Source organism: Myodes glareolus, chromosome 6, assembly GCF_982192425.1.
Source record: "Myodes glareolus chromosome 6, mMyoGla1.1, whole genome shotgun sequence".
Lineage (NCBI taxonomy): Eukaryota > Metazoa > Chordata > Mammalia > Rodentia > Cricetidae > Myodes > Myodes glareolus.
The window spans coordinates 101,611,088-101,627,205 of record NC_142031.1 but is presented as its reverse complement, the minus strand read 5'-3'; the positions used below and the strand labels follow the sequence as shown (position 1 = coordinate 101,627,205).

Genomic DNA, 16,118 nt, shown 5'->3' with positions numbered 1-16,118 from the left:
ACAGATGTTCATAGCAGCTTTACGCACAACTCCCAAATCCTGAAAACAACTACATGGGGTTCAATGGGTGAAGCGATAAACCACTCAGCTCTACAAAGAAATGAACCATGAAATCATTAAGACACTGAAAAAACTTAATTGAAAATTACTAAGGGGAAAAAGCCTAGACCCAGGAATGGTGGTGAACACTTGTAATCCCAGACCATATCAAGTTCAAGGCTAGCCTGGGTTAAGTGAGACCCTGTTACAAAAACCAATCCAAAAAGGACAAAAAGCACAATTTTAACTATACAACATCATGAAAAGGCAAAACTACAAAGCCAGTTAAGACTGGTGACACAGGAGTTGAGGTGGGCATTGAGTTCAGTGACCAGGGAAGAATCCATGTACAGTGAAGCTATCTGGTCTGATGATGGCTGGTACACGCCATTATATCGTTTGCTTCAACCCAAGAATGTACAACACCAAGAAACCACAGCATAAACTATGAATTTGGAGTGAACACTATGTCCATGTACTCACTGGCTCTAACGACCAAACCACACTGGTGGGGAATGCTGCTGATACAGAAGGCTGTATGTGTCAGGGCAGCAAGACACAGACAATCTACAGACTTGAGAAACTGTAAACAGAGTTTTGACCCTCTTGCTACAAGATGACAGTCTCTCCTGTGCAAAGGCTTGTGCTGGGATGACATCCTGAAAGATGCTTATCTTCCGAGATCTACCCCTGCCTCTGGGACAGTAAGAACAAGAGCCCAAGGCTGAAGAGACGGCTCTGCAGTGAGGAGTGCTCTGTTCTCCTAGGGGACCCAGGTTCAATTCCCAGAACCCACATGGTATCTCACAACTGTCTGTAACTCTAGTTTCAGGAGATCCAACACCTTTACACAGACATACATGCAAATAAAACACCAATGCACATAAAATAAAAAGTTTATAAATTAAAATTTAATAAATAAAATAAATCATTAAAAATAAGAGGAGGCAACCACACTTCTTAGTTGGAACAGAGAAGTACTATGCCTGCTTTGTGACGAGAAGAGCTGATTTAAAAAACACTTGCCAGGCCTGGAGTAACTGCAAGACACATCTGGGAAAGGATCTTGAGAGTGTTGAACCTGGAGGCCCAGGATATGCTGATAAGAAAAAGCGTGTTGATTGATAGGAGGCATTGGCTCATGAACCGGGATTTAACAAAAGAAAAACACTTGGAGCCAATCCTAACGTGCTGTGGAAATGACTCATTTAAGCCTGAAATACAATGCCTAAATGACATCCCAGAGAAAATGAGCTGGAGATGCTGGAACCGCAAAAAGGTATTAAGGAAGGTGTCGAAGGGTTCCCTCCGCCCCCACACCGCCTACACTGTACCAAGACCTTGCATGCTAGGCTGGCAGCAGCAACTCCCCCACGCCCACCCCAAGCAGCTACTCCCCCACGCCCACACCAAGCTCTGGAGTCTATTTTGATTCCTTCCGGGCAGGTCTGAAACACTATAAATCGACCACCGAGAAACATTCTTACCCAAAGGCTGATGAGAATGGTAGAGAAGGGCCACTGTTGCCTTGCCCGTTCCAGGACACCCATTTCATGACACCCATTTCACACTGGCTCCTAGAAACTGTCAGTGAGAACAAGTTACAGCTGCCCTCCCACTAACACGATGGCTAGTTAACCCCTCGTTTGATATCTTCTTGTTCTCAACTCACTTCTCTGTCCAGCAGGCTTTTCCTGGGATAACCTCCTAAACAAAATGTTTGCAACCAAATCCCTGACTAGAACCAGTTCCTACAGACACTAAGAGACCTGTTCATTCAACCAAGCTCATGATTCAGATTACCTCACGTGCGAACTTATAAGGCACAGAAACTAAGAGTGCTGTCAATCATTTCCCCAGGCAAAGCTTTATGGGTATTACTATCTGCATCTGTAGGCAGGCTTTCAGCAGATCTACACCCAACAAGGACCGACTGCCCCCACAGCCGACCATAGCCCCAGCTGTGCAGACAGGACCTTGAACATCAGTCCTTGTAAGAACAGCTCTCTACTTCCTCCCACTTGGACTCCTGGAATTCTGCCTTTCCTCAACCGCAGTCTAAAGATAACCAATATCTCTCCGTCATCCTCTTCGCACGCTGACTCAATTTCAAACCCTGCCATTTCCTTCCTCCCGATCACTCTCACACTCGACCCCCCCACTTTTTTTCCCATTTCTACTGCCAAAGCCTTCACCCAGATTAACGAACAAATAAAATTCTATGACCTCCTGATCTCAGGACTCTCCACCCCTTTTTCCTGCAGACACACAAAGAAACACGCACACTGGCTGTGTCCACGTAAACCTGCCTGCTCTTTAGAGCATCCAGCCATCCTCAGACGGGAGCTTCTTCCCACAGAAGTTAGACATAAGGCAGACACAGTCTACAAAGTGTAAAAGACCAGAGTCCTAGCTGAAACACTCAAGAGAAGTATCTTAAAGCCAAAAGCTAAAACTCCAAGTTCCTAGACGAGGCTGTTTAATATTCTTGGCCCAAAGCCAAACTGAGGAAACAAGTTTTTACACAGAATACCAAAAACAACTCATGAGATAAAAAAAAAAATTTCTAAGATGCATTTTATCAAAATTAACCATTCTGCAAAGTTATTTATATAAAAAAGTGAAAACAAGCAGAACGAAGACTTTTCAGGTCAGTGGCATGGCCTGCGAGTAAACGCACTGGCGGGCTGAGTTAAGTAGAAGAGAGCTGCATCTGTGAGCGCTGTCCCAACATCTAAATGCACACCATGGCATCAAACTCACACACAGTAAACAATGAATAAATACTTTTTCTGAGCACATACATAATAAAGATCTTCCATACAAATTTTAGAAATAAAGCTTAAAACTCAGTAACTGCCGGGTGGTGGTGGTACACACCTTTAATCCCAGCACTCAGGAGGCAGAGACTAGTGGATCTCTGTGAGTTCAAGACCAGCCTGGTCTACAGAGCTAGGTCTAGGACAGCCAGGGCTACACAAAGAAACCCTGTCTCAAAAAAAAACCAAAACAATAAAAAAAATTCACAAACAATACTGTTAGCCCATAATATTGTTTCATCATCATAATATCACTTTGAGGTATAATATACTCAACAGGGTACACAAATAGTATTTTTAATAATTAGAACAGTTTGTTGGGTTGCTTTTGCCTGATTCTACATCAATCTGATCCATCATTGTTTTTGTGTTTTGCATTTGGTTAACAACAAGCTCATCACACGGACAGATGAACAGACGCGGCTTTCACTCTGCTTTCCCTTGTTCTGTGAGTGTGCTTCACTCTTCAGGTGACCGAAAATCCACTCTGCAGTTTCTCTGCAGGAATTTTGCTACGTCAGTCGTCTATTTAGCAAGGTTCATTTCCTTCAAATCACATAATACAATCTGAAAGCCCACTGAGCCAGGCAGAGGTGAGCAGTAGTATGTCCAAACAGTACAAGCAGATGAAACAGGAGAATCACCCACCCAGACAGAGGTGTTGCCGCCATCAGCTCCCATCTCCTAGCGCATGGCACTGAAGACTGCCATCAGACACACAGATAAAGTATCAGTGAATGGGTTACATATTAATAAAACATAACTGCATAATCTTCTTGTTACCCTGCCTACTGCACCTTTTCCCACGCCTGTCACTTCTCACTTTTGGAAGAAGTCACAGCTCAAAAAGAGAGAGAGAGAGAGAGAGAGAGAGAGAGAGAGAGAGAGAGAAGGAGGAGGAGGAGGAGGAGGAGGAGGAGAAGGAGGAGAAGGAGGAGAAGGAGGAGAGAAAAAGTCAGGTATGGCTTTGCCTGTAATCCCAGCACTCAGGAGGCTGAGGCAAAAGGATTTTCAGTTCAAGGCCACCTGGAAATACAGCAAAACTCACAATAAATAAATAAATAATTAAAAAAAACCTAGACTGAGAAATCTGGACGGTGCCAGACAGGCCTCAAAAGCAAGCCAGAGCAGGGCATGTCAGAACTAGCTGAGACCTAAGATTATGAAGCAATTACTTTAGGTAGCCAAACATGTGGCTATAAAAGCCCCTCCTCTCCATCCCACTGTGCACATCGCCCCTTGCAAAACAAGCAGGAGTAAATGAAAAAGGAAAGAAGTCAAGAAGTCACCAGAACAGTGGTGACCTTGATGAGCTCCAGGGGAGAGGGCACAAGAACCCTCCTGTCTGTTCTGTCCCAGGAAGACAATGTGCAACAGAACTGTCTGCAGACAAAGGTTAATTGCCACAGCGCACAGACTAATGCAGAGGGGAAGAACGTTTTGGAACTGTTTCCAGCACATCTCTGTGCTGCACTGAGTGCTAAATGAGGCTCCCTTTGCTAGGAGCTGGCCTGTTAGTTTCTTAACCTTTGCATCTGTCACATCAAAGCATTCAGGTATGGAGCTAGGGTGCTGCCCAGGCAGTGAAGTGCTTGCCTTGAGAGTCCCAAGACCTGAGATCATGTAAACCCTGAGGGCTGGGTAGACACAGTCAGTGGGGTAAAGCACTGGCCATACAACATGAGGACTGGGATTTGGATTCCCGGCACCCACATAAATGTGAAATGGGTCTGGCAGTCGGCACTCACCCAAATGATCAGAGGCAAAGATGGGGTTCTCCAAGGTAAGCTGACTCTCTAGGTTAGCTAAATCAGCAAGCTCTGGATACAGGTGGGAGACTGCGTGTAAGGCAGAAAAACACTGAAGGAAGACACCACACATCAGTTTCTAGTCTTCACACATATCTATGAACACACATACACACCACACATACACACATAAGCAAAAAGGTAAGTAAATAAACCGGGCCTGCTAACAAACAGCTATAATCCCAGCTTTGAGGAGGCAGAGACGGGGGATCTGTGGTGCTCTCTAGTCAAATCTGACAGCCTGCCAGTAAGAGAGGATTACTCACCAACCAAAAGGGAACGGTGTCTGTGGAGCAACACCAGGCTGTCCTCTGGCCTGCACATGCGCCAGCACACACAGCTCAAGCAGAGACACAGGCACACGTACACAAAAAGCTCCGGAAAATGTGCAAATACAGTCTCCTGAAAAACTCTGTCAGACTCCCAGATTTGTCCATGTGATACACAGGTAGGTCTAAGCTCAGACTGCCACTAATACAGTCAAAACTACCTTTAAAAAAAAAAAAAAACTATCCCGGCGGTGGTGGCACACGCCTTTAATCCCAGCATTCGGGAGGCAGAGGCAGGCGGATCTCTGTGGAGGCCAGTCTGGTCTACAAGAGCGAGTTCCAGGACAGGCTCCAAAGCTGCAGAGAAACCCTGTCTGGGGCGGGTGGGGGGGGGGGACAAAATTAAAGGTCATGATGGCACATGCCTTTAGTTCCAGTACTCAGAAGGCAGAGGCAGGCAGATCTCTGTTGAGTTCAAGGCCAGCCTGGTTTACAAAGTGAGTTCCAGGACAGCCAGGACTGTTACACAGAAAAGCCTTGTCTCAAAAACAAAAAAAAAAAACCTACAAAAATAAAAATAAAATAAAAGCAACAACAAAAACCTAACTCCCTTGCTTATTTCGGGAAAATTCTCAAATATCCTTCCTCTAACACTTACTCTTTTCTCTTTTAGGTTGAAAGGAGTACCAGGGGAAACAAATTTAAAAACCTAGACATTTTCTTGTAACGAATCTGAGAGCATCGCTGGGTTCCAATAAAAAAAATTCGGTAACATATTCTCCAACTACCCAGAGCTCTGAACAGCTAAGTTTACCCTCAATGGCTCCATGCAAAATAATCATGTAAAATGTTTAGCACAGTGCTTGGCACAACATAAGAGTCTAATAAACAGCAGCCATTGGGCACTCTGACTACAATGCAGCCCAGTTACAAGGTATTGTTCAAACCTGACTATCACAGCACTTCAGTCCTGTTTTACTTTACGGACAGTGCTGGTACACACATAAAGACTGGGGCTGGAGATGCAGCTCATCTGGAGTGCTTGACCAACATGCAGGAAATGCTTCCCGCGTTTGTGAGCCCTGCGTTCCAACATCAACACCGACGGCACAAGCAAGGCTTAGTGGCTCAAATCTGTATTCCCAGCACTCAGGAGGTGGAGACAGAAGGACCATAAGTTAAAAAGTCATCCTCAGCTGCACAGTGAGTTTGACATACACAGGGCTGTCTCAAAAAATATAGAAACTGCTGGGCAGTAATGGCATATGTCTTTAGTTCCAGCACTTGTAAGGCAGAAGCAGGTGGATCTCTGTGAGTTTGAGGCCAACTTAGTCTACAGAGCTAGTTCTAAGACAGCCAGGGCTACACAAAGACATCCTGTCTCAAAAAACCAAACTATACATATATATACAATATATAAACTATATATAAATATAAAACAAATAAATATAAATAATTTAACATAACTGAGCAGAGTGCCACATGCTTATAAGACCAGTACTTGGGTAGCTGAGGCAGGAGGACTGCCATGAACTGAGGCCAGACTGACTAAAACAGTGAATCCTAGGCCGGCCAGCAATCACGAACTAAGACTCTGCTCAGAAATTTTTTTAAAAACAAAGGAAAAATTAATAGTAGACTTAACTACAACACAAAGTGGTCCATCCTAGTTCTTTTGTTCTTAAGGTCTTTTATTTTTATCTATACAACTGTTTTGCCTGCATGTAAATCTGTGTACCATGCATTTGCCCAGGGCCCACAGGGCAGAAGAGGGTGTTGGATCCTTGAGACTAGACTTACAGATGGTTGTGAGCTCCCATACCATGCTGGGAATCAAACTCGGGTCTTCTCAATGAGCAGCCAGTGCTCTTACCCACTAAGCCATCTCTCCAGCCCCAGAAGTCTACCCTATTTCTATGACACTAAAGAAAAAGGGGGAAAAAAGATCATTTCAACAAATGCCAAAAACAAACAACTGATAAAATTCAACACTCAATAAAAATACAGAACAAGCATTGAAGAAACATCCTTAAATTGCCAAGAAACATCAACCAAAAGCCTTCTGAAAATATTACAGATACTAGCCAAACACTGTAAGCAACCATTCAAGAAAGAATTTGTGTGTGTGTGCCCATTGTCAGTTGTGGCACATGAAGGGATAACAATAAGGAAGAGACAGTGGTATGACCCTAGGATCAATTCAGATCTCTATTCAACAGAGGAGACATCTCACTACAACCTCTTTGCTTCAAATCAATGGGGAAAAAATGCAAAAATCAAGACAGGACTTAAAAACAAGAAAAACTTCCACAACAAGAGACATAATTATGACTTCTGAATTCCAAGTCCAGAACCTGCACCTCCTGCAGGGGAGCACAGTTCCAGGCAGGGGAGGGTGGAGAACATGAGGCACCTAAACCAGACTCATTGCCGAAAGCCAGGGATAAGACTAGAGCTGGAAAGAAACTGAAAATGCCACTGTCAGTCTCTGTGGAGAATGCAGATTATGTAATGCTTCGGGTATAGAAAAGAGGGTAGGTGCAAACAGATTTGTGGCCAGGAATTGAACCAGGACCAACATTTATGAGCAGATCTAAATCAGCTACCTCCAAGGGCAGAACCCTTGGTCCCCAGTCATATCTGACTCTAGACTGGGACCCCTGCAGGCGAGCTGAACCTGAAATCCCATATATGACTTACAAAGGGCTGAGCACAGAAAAGGAAAGGAAAAGACACTCAAGCCAGGTGGTAGTGGTGCACATCTTTAATCTTAGCGCTTGAGAGGCAGAGGCAGCTCTGTGATTTCAAGGCCAGCCTACAGAGTGAGTTCCGGTACAGCCAGGGCTCCATAAAGAAACCCTGTCTTGAAAAATCAAAAAAGGGGAAGAAAGAGAGAGAGAGAGAGAGAGAGAGGGGGGGGGGCATTCAAAGCAGAATGAATCCACGTTGTGAGATATTTGGTTACACTGTATAAAGATATGTCACTGTGATTGGTTTAATAAAAAGCTGGATGGCCAATAGCTAGGCAGGATTTTCAGGACAGAGAGGATGCTGGAAAGAAGGCTGAATATGGAGGAGATGCCAGGGACACAGAGCAAGCAGCATGGGCTTTACAGAGTAAAGGTAATCGAGACACATAAAAGACTATAGATAAAAAGATATGGGTTAAATAAGTTATAAGAACTAGTTAGAAACAAGCGTAAGCTATTGGTCAAGCTTTCATAATTAATAAGAAGTCTCTGTATTGTGGTTTGGGATCTGTCTGGCAGAATAGATAAAGACTCACTACAAATCCGTAAGTCAAAACTTCAAATCACACAGAGCAAAACATGCTATAAGTAAGCTATCAACAGCAGTAACTAACATTAATTCATCCCAGACATTGAGTTCACAGACAGCATGACAAGACTGATTTAGCTAGTACATTTAGGGGCACTTAGACACAAATGTTAAAAATCATTGCCAATGCAAAACTGTCACTTTGGAAGCCAGCTTAGTAGTTTCCTATACAGCCAAACATATATTTGATATGGAATACACAGCCAACATTTACTTGAACTGGTAAATTCTGATCTAGTATTGTACTTCTAATTTATCCAAGTATGTTAAAAAAATTGTATCTACAAAAAAAAACTACACAGATCACAACAACACTTTTATTCATATTTACTAAAAACTTTCATGAAATGACTAAATAAAAAATTGATATCTTCATTGAATGGAATAGTATTTGTTGCTAAAAGGAAATAAGCTATCAGTTCATAAACAGATATAGAAGAACCATAAATACATATTACTAAGTAAAAGAAACCAGGAAATAAAAGATAGAGAACAGAAATAGAGAAAATCAATTTTTTATTCTTTACTATAGTTATTTGTATGTATGTATATGGATACCCGTATGCTATAGTATGTGAAGGTCATAGGACTACCCACAGGAGTCAGTTCTTTTCATCCACCATGTGGGTTCCAGGAATGGAACTTAGGTCGTCAGGACTGGTGACAGCTGCCTTTACCTGCTGAGCCATATCAGCAGCTTGGGAAATACATACACATACACCTGGAGACACTAAAAGAAATTTTTCATATATTTATGACATTGAAGCCTACAACTAAATAGAGAGAGAGAGAGAGAGAGAGAGAGAGAGAGAGAGAGAGAGATTTAAAGGAAAGCCTTAGACTGGAAGGTGTATTTGCTTTCCAATCACTGAACAATTACAATTAATGAAGAGATTATTAGATATACTAAATACAATACACTACATACTACTAAGATATCACACAGCAAAGACAACTCAGATAGATTCCTATGTTCCAACATGAAAAAAGAATCTCAAAAAATAATTCATTAGAAAAAAAGCTACAGAGCAATACAGACAGTATGCTATAGTAAAATGCAGAGAGAGAGTTGGCAATAGCTCAATGTATAAAAGCACTTGCTGCAACGCAAGCCTAAGGACTGGAGTTCAAATCTCTAGAACCAACATAGAAGCCATGCAAGTGTGGCAGCCACCTATAACAGCAGCACCCTGAACACAGGTAGGAAATCACCAGAGCAAACTGGCTAGCTAAACTAGCCAAACTGACCAGCTCCAGGTTTAGCAGGGGGTTGAACTTAATAAGTTGAGAGCATTCAGTGTCAACTTTGGGCTTTCACAGGCATGTACACACATGTGCATGGATACCCATATGCACACTCATGCATATCACATATACACACAAAAAAGTAAAATGCATAGAAAAAGGTCCCGGGAAGAAAACAACAAATTGGTAAGCAGTAGAAAAAGTAGGTATATCAAGAGTGATTTTTTTTTTATTCCAAGTATTTTATAATTAAGTATGCATTCTAAGTTGCACTACAACTCCAGAAACTCCAAGGCAAAAGACACCCCTAAAACTGGACAGCAAACTAGCAGTACAACTAGAAACCACAATTTCTAATTGTGCAATTTGAAATAAATAAAATGGGGGGTTGTCCCCATGACAACATGAGTAACCTGGTGATACAAATGTATATACTTCAGTTGGGATAGGTTACAAAGTATACATGGTTTTCTTTGTTTTTGTTTTCTTTGGGGTGGGCTTTTGTTATTTTGTTTCCCACTGGTTTTTATTTTCTGTTGAAACAGTGTCTCCCTATATAACCCTGGCAAGTCTTGACCTCACAGTGATCAGCTTGCCTCTGCCTCCTGAGGGCTGGGATTTAACGTCATGTGCCACCACATCCTCTACATGTATGGTTTTTCAAAACATCCAACTCATCATGTAAAATCTGCTCATTTATCATATGTAAACTATACATCAGGAAGGCACAGTAGCACACACCTTTAATCCCAGAACATAGACAGGAGATAGCCACAAGTTCAAAGTCAGTCAGGGCTACACAGACCGTCTTAAAAACAAATCAACAGACAGGTGATGGTGGCGCACACCTTTAATCCCAGCACTCGGGAGGCAGAGGCAGGTGGATCTCTGTGAGTTCTAGGCCAGGCTGATCTACAAAGCAAGTTCCAGGATACATTCTAAAGCTACACAGAAAAACCCTGTCTCGGAAAGAAACAAACAAACAACAACAACAACAAAAAAGCTTGTTTTAGCCAGGTATGGTGGTTCACACAGGAGACGGACAGGAGAACAGCCATAACTTCAAGGTCAACCTATAGCCTTGGCTACAGTATAGTGAGTACCAGGCCAGCTGGGTACAGCATGGCACTGTTTCAAAAAAATGGGGGGGGTTGATTTCGAAATAAAAGTAGGTTAAATATTTAAAAATCTTAGAAAAGCCTGCACCCAAAATCACATGGCCACATAGATACCCCAAAACAAAACTTACTAGACACTTAACAGTTGCTCTGCGAAGTGCAGATACTAACTAAAATGAAATAAATATATGAACTTCAAAGCTTACTATATATGCGATGACAAATATGGATTAGTATTATTCTTTTAGCTGAGGAAACTAAGGCTCAGATATGTTAACATCAAAGACATGAAATAAATGGTACCTTGAAATCCCATGAACTCTAATATTTTAACTATAAGTAGAAATTCTGTTTCCCAGGCAAAATTCATTGAACGTAAAGACCTCGCCAGCACCACCTTGAATGCACACCCCCCCCCCGAGGCAGTTCCACTTATGTCTGATAAAATCCTCAGAGAACTCATAAAAGGTCAAGTTTTAATTTGGCAAGCAAAGTAACCCAACAAGCACTGCAAGCCAGGGAAAGGAAACAGCAGCCCGGGGCTGGAGAGTCCAACCCAGGCAGAGGACAGAACTCCAGCCCTGACCGAGCTGACCAAGCGTTCTCGCACCTAAAAGCCAAGACCCAAAAGGCAGAACAGAATTTATAATAGTGTTCTTAGGCAAAGGCACCCTCCATCCTGCTCCAAAAATGAGAGAAGGACCGGATCTCAACAACTACCCAAAGAACAAGCCCCTGGTGCCCAACACGCAAGAACCACGTGGATGCAGAAGAGTGGCCACAAACCACTGGAGTCTGCTACCCGGGCCACTGTTTTAACCTATCCAGCGCCTAAAACACTGGGTTACTCAAGGCGGCAAAAAGAGAATGTGAGGACCAGAGAGAGACCGCCACCACTCCACATAAAATGTATCAAACCCCTGCTTCCTTCATTCACGCACACAGTGGCCATCAACTGCAGGACTACTGGGATCCAGGCCACATCCTGAGGACTGAGCAGAAAACAGGCACGGAGCTTAATTCTAGTTGGGAAGGCAAGATTCTCTTTCAAATTTTCCTTTCTCTCTCTTTTAAATGTCACTAAGACCCTTCCAACCTCTTCTCTCAATAGCTCCCACCAGCTTCCCTCCAGTACCCTGCTTTCTCCAAAACCCAAGCAACTTAGGGCTCCAATTTCCCGGGGTTGGGACACAGACTAAAGAGACCTGAAGTGAACAGAACAAGAGACGTGAAAGTGAGCGCTTTACATTTTATGTACATACTTTCCCCGCCCAACTGTCAGCACTTCAACAGCAAATGATGGCTGGGAGTGACTAAATCATGACCCCGGGGCTGACCGCGGTTGTCTCCGTAGCTAATCAATAAACGCTAGCAGAGAATGCTGGAAGGTCTCCCTGATTCCCCAAGGCCTGGCACGGGGAATGTAACCGTAAGCATTCGTCAGCTGCATCCTCCCTCTTCGCGGGACACTGTGCCCATCACGGGTGACCTGGGTGAACAGGTTCCGTCTACCGGGAGACACCGAGGGGTGATCTGGAACGAATTCCCTTCCCTCTGCCAGGGCCTGCCTGCCTCACCTGCCCTCTGCCAGGACCTGCCGCCTTCGCCCCCTTCAGCACCTAACGCGGAGCCTCCTCCCCGCGAGTCGGGCTCCCGCTGCATCAGCAGGCGCGCGCAGCCCGGCTCTGCGCCCCGCCGCCCCCGTGCGCGCGGGTGGCCGGGGGACGCCCCTCCCTCCCCGGCCCGGCGTGCCGTCTCCTCAGGGTCGCAGCTCCACGGCCGTGCGCTCCGCCACCCCGCGGGCTTCCCTCCTCGCTCCTCCAGACCCGGAGGAGGACTCCCCACCTGGCTCACTTCCCGGCCGGAGCTGAGGGGGCGTCGCGTGGCTCTCCGGCGGCCGCAGCCTCCTCCAGCCCGGCCCCCTCGACTGGAGCAGCGGCGGCGGCTGAGGCGACGGCACCCACTCAGGCCCCGGAGCCGCCCCCGAGGCGAACGTTCCCGGCGCCGGCTTGCACCGATTCCCCGCCCGGCACGCGCAGCGAGCCCGCCCCCGGCGCGAGGGCGCGAGGGCGCGAGGGCGAGGGCGGGTGCGCGCGGAGGGCGGGCGGGCGCGCGGAGGGGCGGGGCTTCCGCCGCGAGAGGGGGCGGGGAGGCGGCCGAGTGCCCTCCCGCGGGTTCGCGCGCCCCCTCCGGGCCTCTGCGGTGCGCGGGCCGCGGAGGCGGAGGCGCGCTTCCACTCCACAGGTAGGTGCCCGGCGGCTGGATGCTGCGCCGACGTGACTGCCCCGTAAGGAATGCAAAGAAACACCCCGCGAATGATTCACCCGGGCCTCGAGCGCGGGATCCTGCCCCGAGTGACTTTCCACGTTGACTCAGCAGGCTCACTGAGCACTGACTCGGCGCCCGGTGCGCGGCGGACACCGTCCGGGTCGCTGCGCCCGGTGCCCAGGAGCGCGTAACTTAGGGGGAAGAGCAGCCTTGCGAAGGACCGAATCCGGTCACCTGCGCAATGCAAACCACAGCCGGATGCTGCGAGAGGATGAGGAGGAACGGATTACTTCCGCTTAGTTGCCCAGTAGTTCCTGAAAGTGGGAACATTTAGGCATTAGTTAAACAGCTTGGGCAAAGGAGCCCGGGGTGACAAAGCTTTACCAGCCAATTCATATTAACATTTTTCAAAAGGATTTATTCATTCATGTTATGCGTATGAGTGTTTGGCCTACAAGTATGTGTGCATCACTTGTGTGTCCCCGGGGGTTAGAAGAGTATGTTGGATCCCCTGGAACTGTGAGCTGCCATGTGGGTACTGGGAAACCAAACCCAGGTCCTCTCATAACATCAAAGTGATCCTAACTGCTGAGCTATCTCTTCAGCCCCTCATTATTACCTTTTTCTTTTGGTTTGTTGTTTCTTTGTTTGTCCAAGATAAGGTTTCCCTGTGTAAAAACCTTAACTGTCCTGGGACTCTCTCTGTGGACCAGGCTGGCCTTGAACTCACAGAGATTCACCTGCCTCTGACTCTTAGGTGCTAGGATTAAAGGCGTGAGCCACCACGACTGGCCTCGTGGTACCATTTTTGTATAGAATCCTTTCCAAGCTCTTTAGGAACAACCAAGTCTTTTTTTTCTTCGAGATAGGGTTTCTCTGTAGCTTTGGAGCCTGTCCTGGAACTAGCTCTTGTAGACTAGGCAGCCTCGAACTCAGAGATCTGCCTGCCTCTGCCTCTCGATTGCTGGGATTAAAGGCGTGCGCCACCACCGCCCAGCTAGCCAAGTCTTCTAATGGCTCAAAAGGTCATTTTTCCCCCTCAATATTATCTAAGACAACAGTGTGGTCCCTTGGACTAGTGGTGCGTGTGGCTGTGCATGTGGAAGGGAAGCAGCTCCAGCCTCTGCACTTCGAGGACGCTTTTTGGAGCGTTCTGGCGCCTTCTGGCAAAGCAGAGCGTGCCACCTGCTGCAATCAGACTGACAGCCTGCCTCCAGAACACCCTCTTCCTCCTCTTCCCACACAGCGAGGCAGTGCTGATAAAGCTTTAAGTGGGGTGGTTTTTTCTTTTTCTTTTTTGAGGGCAGGGAATACATCACTTTTCACACAAGAATCGTGTGACTATTTTGCATGTTGGAGGAGACTCACTTGTTGCTGAGTAGGGACTGCTCTAACCGTGTTAAAATACTCAGGCTATAGATAAGAGATGGTGAGTTTCTTCTCTTACCATTCATTGAGCGCCTTCTACGGGGAAAGACTCTGAAAGGGTAGAAACATTGACTCCATTCGCGGAAAGAGGTAGAGCATGTAACTTGAAACTGTAGAAGCCCAGCGTGGTGTCTCAAACACCTGTATTCCTAGCTCTCAGGAGACTGAGGCAGAAGGATCACTCTGAGTGGGAGGCCATGCTGAACTACAAAGTGAGTTCCTGGCCAACCTGGGCTGCAGAATGAGCCATTGCCAAAAATAAAAATAAATAAGCAATCAGACGTTGCCTGGCACTTTGTTTCAAGTTTGAGCTGCACTTTCCCAGAAACTCGCTTGTTTACACCTTCTTGTCCTTGAGATTCCATCTCCTCGCATCCTCACCCAACTTTTCAAGCGTATCATTTTCCTCTCATATATTTTCCCTCTCATATTTCAAGATTATCAATGTCTCACTCCCATTGATCTTTTCCTACATTATCTATGGTGTTTAAGCCTTTCTTGTCCTAAGAAGGAAAATTCTGCTCCAGCTCCTGCCCCCTCTGTATTCTCTTTCATAAACATCTTAAAAACTGCACCACACACACCTCCCTCTTTAGCAGCCTGTCCACCCATGGCTGTGACTCCACCGCATTGACGACTGGTTTCAACTTAAATGCCACCATGCATTTTTGAGCCCTCATGTTGCTAGAACCTTCAGTGGCATTTGCTAGCACAAGTGTTATTCTCTTTTCCATTCCCTCAGCTTTATGACAAGCCTACACCTAACAGACTGCTATCACCCATCTGATTCTGTTCATCCCCCACGGCACACATATTCCCTCAAGCCCTCGTATCCACCATTTGTCCTCATTTTCTCGCATATCAATGGTTCCTAAATGAATTCTAACTTCTAAAAGTACAAGCAAAGACCTGGCGGTGGTGGTGCACTCCTTTAATCCCAGCACTAGGAAGGCAGGTAGGTAGATCTCTGTGAGTTCAAGGTCAGCCTGGTCTACAGAGTGAGTTCCAGGACAACCAAAACTGTTACACAGAGAAACTGTCTCAAAAAACAAAACAAAAATACAAACAAAAATGTTTCTTACTTGAAGCTTTTCTTTATGGGGTACTTTATCATGGAAACGGTTAACCAGAACAGTTGGCATCAAACTTCTAAGAGGAACACACAAATCCAGGCAAGCCTGATGCAGCATTTTGTAGAAATGAATGGAAAGAAAATGTAAGCAAGGGGTTTTATAGACCATCCACCCATGTGGTTTGTCAAACATCAGCACTAGTAAGAAAGTAGTAAACAAGATGAAGGTGCTGGCAGATCTGGTTGCAGTTAGTCCGCTCTGGCTTGTAGGTGCCCATGGCCACCTAGTGGTTCCCCTCCTGCGTGTCTGAGTCCAGGCTGCTCTTGTGAATAGACTAGACACGTCTGATAGAGGGCACCACCAATAGCCTCATTTTAGGTGAAGCATCCTTTTAAAGACCCTGTCTCCAAATACAGTCACACTCGGAGGTGCTGGGGGCTGGGATTTCAACAACCTAAATGTAAGAGCTGAAACTATAAACTTCTGGGATGAAGATGTGGGTGTCGTCTCAGCACCTTGGGCCTGGTAAAGCCTTCTGGGAGACAGCACTCAAAACACAAGCAATGTCCCAATTCAGTTCTCCAGGGCTGTGATTTTTATCTGACCTAAAACAACTGGGGGGGAGAAGGTTAATTGTATCTGCCACTTCTAGGTAGCACCCCATCACTGAGGGATTTCAGGGCAGGAGCAGGAAGCAAGAACCTGGAGACCA

The 16,118-nt window shown here is 45.8% G+C and overlaps 1 protein-coding gene across 1 annotated transcript in view; it reads right to left on the bottom strand.

The window, feature by feature from the left end:
* Dtnb (dystrobrevin beta) overlaps window positions 1–12,659 on the bottom strand; it is a 201,445-nt gene extending 188,786 nt beyond the window's left edge. The window contains 1 exon segment of the mRNA XM_085691200.2: window positions 12,483–12,659. The gene's annotated coding sequence lies outside the window, so the exon portion shown is untranslated.
* Window positions 12,660–16,118: the final 3,459 nt, after the last annotated feature.